This window comes from Pelodiscus sinensis, chromosome 30, assembly GCF_052426305.1.
Source record: "Pelodiscus sinensis isolate ZL-2025 chromosome 30, ASM5242630v1, whole genome shotgun sequence".
Classification (NCBI taxonomy): domain Eukaryota; kingdom Metazoa; phylum Chordata; order Testudines; family Trionychidae; genus Pelodiscus; species Pelodiscus sinensis.
Genome location: NC_143081.1, coordinates 9,530,940 through 9,538,830, shown reverse-complemented (window position 1 = coordinate 9,538,830; position 7,891 = coordinate 9,530,940). Strand labels below are relative to the sequence as shown.

Below are 7,891 nucleotides of genomic sequence, written 5' to 3'. Positions count from 1 at the left end.
TGCCCCCCAGCCAGGGGCTGACTTTGCCCTCTTTCCTTTTTCTCTCCCCCTGGGAGGCAACTGATTGGACAGGTTGGGGCCCCTTGCATAATGACTCATCCCTTGTCCTGCTGGGCCCTGCGACAAAGAGCAGCCAGTGGGGGTCACCCACAGCCCCAGCCAGTGGGGGTCACCCACAGCCTAGCCACCAGCAAGGTACCAACACTACGTCACAGCCTCCAATCCATAATCAATAACCCATAAGCAGACGTCAAAAATCAATAACGATTGAATTTGGGACGCATCAGTTTTGTGGGTTGGAACAGGGATGGGTGCGGAACAAATACCATAAATTGAGATTTTGAAACCACCATAAAGATTTTAATACCCACATTCATCGTTTGTAATGGGAATTGGGTGTCTAAAACACAGAGAGCACACTGCCTCAGTTTCCCCTCTTCAAAACGGGGATAACTGCCCCTCCCTACAGCACAGGAGGATGGTGCGGGTAAATTCTTTTTGACACACAAGCTGATCAGCTTCTGCTGTGAGAAGGGGAACAGAGGGACTTGGGTAAATTTGGGAAGCTGGGGACAGATGGAAATTACCTGTGTTTTTATGATTAACAGGTGCCAGCTCCCAGATCCATCTGACCCAGTCTGTGGCAGAAATCAAGAAGCTTGGACAGTCTGTGAAGCTGACGTAAAACCTCCGGCTACACATTTACTAGCTATTGCATCAAGTGAGTCCGGCAGGCTCCCGGGAAAGGCCTGGAGTGAGTGGGAGTCATCTGTCCTAGAGATGGTAGCACTGGCTACGCCCCGGCCTTCCAGGGCCGATTCATCATCACCAGGGACAACTCCATGAGCTCGGCCTGGCTGCAGCTGGGCAACCTGCGGGCCGGTGACATCGCCACGTATTACTGCGCTCGGGACACAGTGACACAAACGTCCAGTGAGAGAACCCAGGGCTCCTGCTAATCCCGCACTCACCCTGGCCAGTGGTTGCCCGTGTGAACCCGGGTAATTGACCGCAGTGACTTAAAATCAGAAACAGCAAAAGGGGTTTAGAGCCCTAAGTGCCTAAATCACTTTCCAGGGTGCGACTCAGTTCCTAGGACACAGTCAGCTCCAGCTGGAGGGGACCGGAGCCATCGCAGCCGCCGGAGAAACTGGATGTGGCAGGACTAAGCCATATGTGCTGGGCCAGAGCGAGCGACTCACCCCGTAGCCCGGTGCTAAGGACAATCTCTGGGGCTGGGGAGCTGGGGAGGCTGGTCTGTAGGGGCCGATATGTGGGGGCCACCCATAAGGCACCCGCAGCAGCTCCCCTCCCCCGCCACCAACACCCTTTCCTGCTGTGCCCCCTTGTCCTTCCGCCCCTCGGGCAGCACTTGAGAGAGGGGCCTGGGGTCTGTCTATCGGGCGCTGAGCAGCTGAAGAGCCGGGTCTGGACCGACAGGGGAGAGTGTGGACCAAGGGCAGTCAGGGGCGTGGCGCATCCGGAGGGGCGGAGCAGGTATGCAGATGCGTGCGCGAGCGGAGCACTATGGGAGTAGGAGCAGGCTGCCGAGCGGGGCCGTAATATGCAAGCGGGGCTCTGGGTGGGGTCTGGGGACAGGGGTGGGGCAGCTGGCAGCAGCGGGAAGCGGTGCCGGCGGGGTTGTTTGGAGGTGGAGGTGGGAGCCACCGTGATGTGAGAGTTCGGGGCGCTTGAGGGCTGGCGGGGGCTCTGGGACAAGACTTTATACTTACCTGGCAGGGGAAATACCACGCTCAGGAAGGTGGTTTTCCCAGGGTGAGGCCCATCCATTGCACTGCGGGTGCGCTGACCCCTGCGATTTCCTTAGCTAGGGGAAACTCGACTGCACAATTTGTGGTAGTGGGGGACTGTGTGCGCGCTTTCCCCTGGTATGGTTGCTGACAGAAAGATCATTTTGTTCCGATAACAAAAATTTATGCTGAGATGAGTGATCCTTATTGATTCTGCACATATGGAAATAAGTGGAATGAGACAAGTTCTCCCAAGAGTTCATCCTGACGTAATGTGTAAAGCGGGGCGGTGTTTGATGCTGGGGGTTCTGTTCCTTCCGCTTTGAAACTTGCCCTCGAGGTTCAGTTTATCATCCCTGTCAAGCATCATCAGTTTATTTCCCCGTTGGGTCGGGCTCGTTGCTTGTTTCTGTTTCTTTGCTTCTCCCTTGTCGATAGGAGAATGGTCTGACCAAAACCGCGTGGTTCTCCTACCTCTGGGACGTTCTGGTCCAAGCTGCAAGCTCCCGGCCCCCACTCTCCTCTGGGCCTGGCTTGGATATTGGTCCCTCCCGAGTAACGCAAACAGGTTAGAAAACGAAGGTCGAAAGAAACTGCCCGGGGCCACTGTCAGGGCGGCCGAGTGGTCTAAGAAAGCGGCCCACTCCAGGGCCTATCTGTCCCCACAGCACAGCACAGAAGAGGACTGAAATAGGAGAGGGGTCTGCACCCATGTCACCTTCCCCTTGACACTGCAACGTGGGATCTCAAATCCCTGCTGCCACATCAGGCTGAGGAGGGATGATCCTGGCGGTCTGATTTCTTAGGCAAGTGGGAGACATTCACCCATGTAACGAGAACACGGCCTATGCCCAGCACCGACCATCTCTGAGCCCTTCCAACAAGCAGCTCCGCTCCCTGACAGCACCGGGCACCGCCGCGAATCACTGCGCCGGACACAGCCCAGGGACACAGAGCACAGCAGCGAATGGCACAAACCGACCACAGCGCAGTGGCGAGAGTTACCGGGACCGTTAAGGCCCCCAGCGACCCGCACTGAATCGATCTGAAAAGCAAAACAAGAATAGCAACATAAATACAAACACGTTTCCCTTGAATCCAGGAATTGCCCCTTTCCCTGCCCGCAGTTTGCCTTTCACCTACCCCAGGAGTTGCCAATTCTTCCGAGAAAACAAACAGGCGTGTTCGCATCACAGTGACCTGCCTGAAGCCCGAGGACAGCGCCCGGTAGCGCTGGGCCGGGACGCAGCGAGGGGAAGCGAATCTCAGCTCAGACAGAAACCGCCCGCTGCAGAGCCCGGGGAAGGAATATCCGGGGGGTGGCGCTCACGCGCCACCGCAAGGAGAACAGATGAGAAGTGACATCCCCCTCTACGGACCCGGCGCCCAGCTGGGAGGGGAGACAGGTGCTGCTGAGCCCAGCTCCCCGGGGAGCGCAGAGAGCGGATGCCCAGCGGGTGTTTCCCGGCGCAGGGAGAACTAACAGCTGCATCCGGCCTCGTGCTGTGGGTGCCCCAGGGACTCGCTGCTCAGACGCTGCCCAGTGTGAGGCTCCTTCCTCCGATGGAAGGCAGCGGGGAAGCGGGGCCCTCAGCGAGCATCCGTAAGAGCGCTGAGCCGGAGAGACAATCCCTGGCTGGGGCCGGAGATGGGGGAGGACGGTTCTGTGATCTGCGAGTGACCTAATGGATGGTATCGAACATTGGCCCAGCATTGGGGGGAAGAGAGAGAGAGAGAGAGAGAGAGAGAGAGAGAGAGAGAGATAGATAGATAAGAGAAATCTCATAATCTTTCATTGACATAGACGGGGTGTGTGCGGATAGGTAGATGTTTGTTTTGAATTGTCCAAACCATAGAAGGGCACAATAGACAAGTCCAGGGAGGTTTCCCTGTTTGCATTCGGACTCACGGACCCTCCTGCCATTATAAAGCCCAGCGCGATGCTGCGTCACACCCCGCCGGATCCCCCCAGTTCTATTGGCCCCGCCCCCGGCCCATGCAAATAAGCTCCGCGGGGCCTGTTCATAGCTCGGCCGTAGGCAGCTCCCACCGCTCAGAGCCAGCACTGGGCTGCAACTTCTATCCCGCCTGGGAAAGAGCCGCCAGCCGCAGCCATGACCCCCAGCCTGGCCAGCGCCCTCCTCCTGCTGTTCCCCGCGGGTAAGGACCCGGCTGCGCTGCCGCTGGGCGCCGGGACCGCCTGTCCCTTAGAAACTGCACCTCCGGAATCACTGTCGTATTTCCCCTTTATTCCCTTCTCTCTGCAGGTGTCTGGTCCCAGATCAGCCTGGTGGAGTCCGGAGGGGGAGTCAAGAAGCCCGGAGAGACCCTCACCCTGACCTGCGCCGTGTCCGGATTCTCAATCACTAGCTATGGGGTGCACTGGACCCGCCAGCCAGCGGGGAAGGGGCTGGAATGGGTCGGAGTTATATGGGGTGACGGAAGCACTGCTTATACCGATGCTCTCAAAAGCCGCCTCAGCATCACCAGAGACACGTCCAAAAGCCAAGTGTCCCTGCGGCTGAGCGGCCTGCAGCCCGCGGACACCGCCCTGTATCGCTGCGCCAGAGACACACAGTGACAGGAAGCCTGCCTGAGCCAGCACAAAAACCAGCCGTGCGGAGAAGCAGCCTCCTGTGCGAGCCGCCGAGAGCTGCCGCTGCCCCCCGCCCAGCGTTCTCTCTGCTCGGCCAGTCCCGCACGTTCGGTGTCTCTCGCAGCCAGTGCCCGGCCCGTGTCCCGTCCGCCCCTCCTCGCCCTGCGTCCCCCAGTGACTCAGACACACCGAGGCCGAGAGCGGAACCCGGGAGCCCTGAGCGTCAGGGCCCGGCTCTGCCAATGGGCCGGAGCCATTGCGCTGGGAGGGAGGGAAGCCCCAGGGATGTTCCTACCCGCACGCTCGCTCATGCTGGACTCTCCTCCCTCCAGCTGTGGGGGAATGACACAGACCCTGTGTGACGGCGTGTTGGGGTCCCCCGCCTCCTGCACCCCCGAAATGGCACAAACAGACTCCACCAGCCGATAGAACAGATGGAGTTTATTTCCTCTCCAGAATACAGCACAGCACAGATGTCAGCAGGTTACAGGGCAGGCCTTAATTGCCTCAGCTCCCCTTGATATGGGGGGGTCCGGCTTCTAAACCCCAGAGCCTGTTGCTGAGGCTACTTCCTCCATGCCCCCAGACAGAAAAACTAACTAACTCTCTTCCAGCCCTGCCCCCAGCCTGGGCAGCATCCACCTTCCTTTGTCCCTCCCTCTGGGGGGGGGGGGGGTAGCTGGTCATACAGCTTGAGAGACCCTTTGCATAATGACTCATCCTGTTTTGCTGGGCCGTGGTACCAACGGCAGCCAGTGGGGGTTACCCCAGAGCCAGCAGCATAGGAACCAGCCAGGTACCCCACTACGTCACACCCTGCCACCCTGCTCGCGGTAGCACCTGGAGCCCGCCTGTCAGACCAGAGTTAGGACCGATCTGAGCCCTTCAGTGCGGTGCAGGACACTGTCTGGGCAGAGGAGTAGCAAACGGGGACGGAGGGAAGTTGCCACTGGGTGCCACGCTAGGGGGCGTGGGGCTGGGATGGGAGCGAAGCGCACGCTGCTCTGGCCCACCTGATGTTTCTGAACTGAGGCTCCGGAGCTGGCTAAGTGTTCCCGGCTCTACATGCTGAGATCTGGGGGGGGGGAGGGGGGAAGGGGCAGGGGCAGCAGCGGCCACTTTAAAAGGTTAAATTTCCTTACCTGACGGTTCCGTTCCTCCCGTGCCTGGCTCCGGGGGGGAGGGGAGGATTTGATGGGGGTCGCTTACAGCCCTGGAGGGGGGCCTTCATTTAGGGGGAGGGGTGAGTGCATTGGGATCGGGCCCCTGGGGAGGAGGTGGAGTTGGTGGGGGAGGAGTGAGTGCATTTTTACTAGGTGGGAGTCAAGGGGAAGCCCGCGGTTTCCTTTCCCTTCCCCTCCTCTCCCAATAGGCTCCTGGGGTCGGTGCTAGACTCTCTTGGAACCTTGACACGGGACCTTCTGTGACTGGAACCTCTGCCCTGGGCCTGGAGCCCCGCAACCCCCGGGCAGTGTCATCTCTCCTGCGGGCTGGGCCCCGCGCAGACGCGGCACCGTTCCTGCCCACAGCGCAGTCAGCGACAGCTGGAGAGATGGGCCAGGGCTGGGATTTCCGAGCAGACCCATCAGTCAAGGCGCCTTCTGCCCATAAGGAGATCCACACCCGGACCCTCAGCTCGAGGGTAAACAGCCCAGCTGCAGCCCCGCCTCAGTTGACTCTCCCGGGCTGAGGGACCTAGAGGCAGAGACCAGTGGAGCTGCTTGGAAAAGCTCAGGCAGAGACCCCTGCGCAGGTGGGATCCGATCCCATTGGTGAGGGGCCAGGGGTCAGTGGGGCGGAGCGGGCAGGGGTGGGGTCTTGCCTAGTGGCTGCTGCTCATTCTACCATAGCGTCCCTAGGGGTGACCGGCCCGGGCCTCTGTCTCTAGCGAAGGCTGCCCGGCCTTTCTCACACTGGTTTACGCAGACTCAGTCAAAGGGAGATTCACTGTCTCCAGGAACAACCCCAGTTACCTGTCACTGAGCGGCCTGCAGCCCGAGGACACCGCCCGCTATTACTGCGCCGGGCACAGCGAGCAGAAAGCGGCCCAGCCCCGAACACAAACCGAGCTGCAGCGGGAGCCGCTCTGCCAGCGCCCGGCAGGGGGCAGCAGCGACTCGCAGTTCTAGGCTGTTCTGTCCGGTCAGCGCAGGGATCGGTGTGAAAGGGCAGGTCGGTGCCAGAGCAGCAGGTGAATATTTCGGGCACTCTCTGTGTTCTAAGGGCAGGAGACAAATATTCCCGCAGGTCTCCCGCAGCCAGTGACACCGCTGAGAGCAGAGTGCAACGTGCAGCCAGAGAGAACATAAGAACATAATCAGGTAATCCTCCCCCGATCCCTTTCTTGTCATCCATTTCCAGACAAACAGAGGCTAGGGACACCTTTCCTACCCAGCCTGGCTAATAGCCATTGATGGACCTAACCTCCATGAATCTCCCTAGCTCTTTTTTGAACCCTGTTAAAGTCTTAGCCTTCATCACTTCCTGTGGCTAAGAGTTCCACAGGTTGACTGTGCATTGAGTGAAAATAAACTTCCTTTTCTTTGTTTTAAACCTGCTGCCTATTAATTTCATTTGTTGACTCCTAGTTCTTATATTGTGGGAATAAGTACACAACTTTTCCTTATTCACTCTTTACACACCAATCATAGTGTTATAGACCTTTCTGTCATATCCCCCCTTAGTCTCCTCTTTTCTAAACCGAAAAAAAATTGAACCAAAGTTATCCCCAAAAGGCTTTGGTAACCGGATCCTGGGCACAAACCAGGCTGGTTTGGCTGTGGCCTGTATATCTTCTGCTTCTTCTATATTTCATCATCTTTCACTTTCCATTCTCCCCGCGTCTGTCTGCAGCAAGTTACAAGCCACACCAGGTCACGTGTGGTATTTACCTCCCCCGTGTGTCCACGGACAAGCTCCACACACGTGTCTGTTCCTAGCAGCCCTGGCACCTTCTCCTCATCGGAGCTGGAAGCTCGTTCTAAGGAGCGGTCATTGGTATTATCCCATTTCACAGCAAGCCAGGGGCAAAGCCAGGGAGCCGCATCCAGCTCTCTTGAGTTGTAGCCGCTCCGTAACCAACAGAGCCGGCGTGACCTGTGCGGGACAGTCACTCGGACTAGAGGCATTCAGCCCAGGAGATCCCGGCTCCTCTGGGGCTGCACGGGGGACTGGAGCTTCGGACTGGGGGAGGAAGGGGCCTGCTGGGGATCTGGGTTCTAGACCTGCAGCTACTGCCTTCGGCCCTATGCAGGTGCCCAGCGCTTTGACAGTTGGGCAGCTCCCAGATTCATTGGGGGCAAAAGAGAGGTCCAGATTGGGGATTCAGCCCTCGGGGGAGGGGCGGGTGCTGAAGATCCAGGTTGCAGCCCCACAGCGCCCGATTCAACCTCATCGAGTAGTCTCCCGGGTTCAGGCTGAAAAGATTTTCGAAACCCCACTGAGAACCCTGCTCTTGGTGACACCCGTCCCCACACACACAGCGCTGCCTCTCCGCCTTCCTGCCATTGCCCCAGTGCAGGGGGAGAGGAGGTAAGTACTTCAC

The 7,891-nt window shown here is 58.6% G+C and overlaps 1 non-coding gene across 1 annotated transcript; it reads left to right on the top strand.

Moving 5' to 3' along the window:
* Nucleotides 1–1,725: 1,725 nt before the first annotated feature.
* On the top strand, nucleotides 1,726–1,889 carry LOC112545107 (U1 spliceosomal RNA). The gene has a single exon (XR_003088527.3). It is a non-coding gene; the product is annotated as a U1 spliceosomal RNA (small nuclear RNA).
* The last annotated feature ends 6,002 nt before the right edge of the window (nucleotides 1,890–7,891 follow it).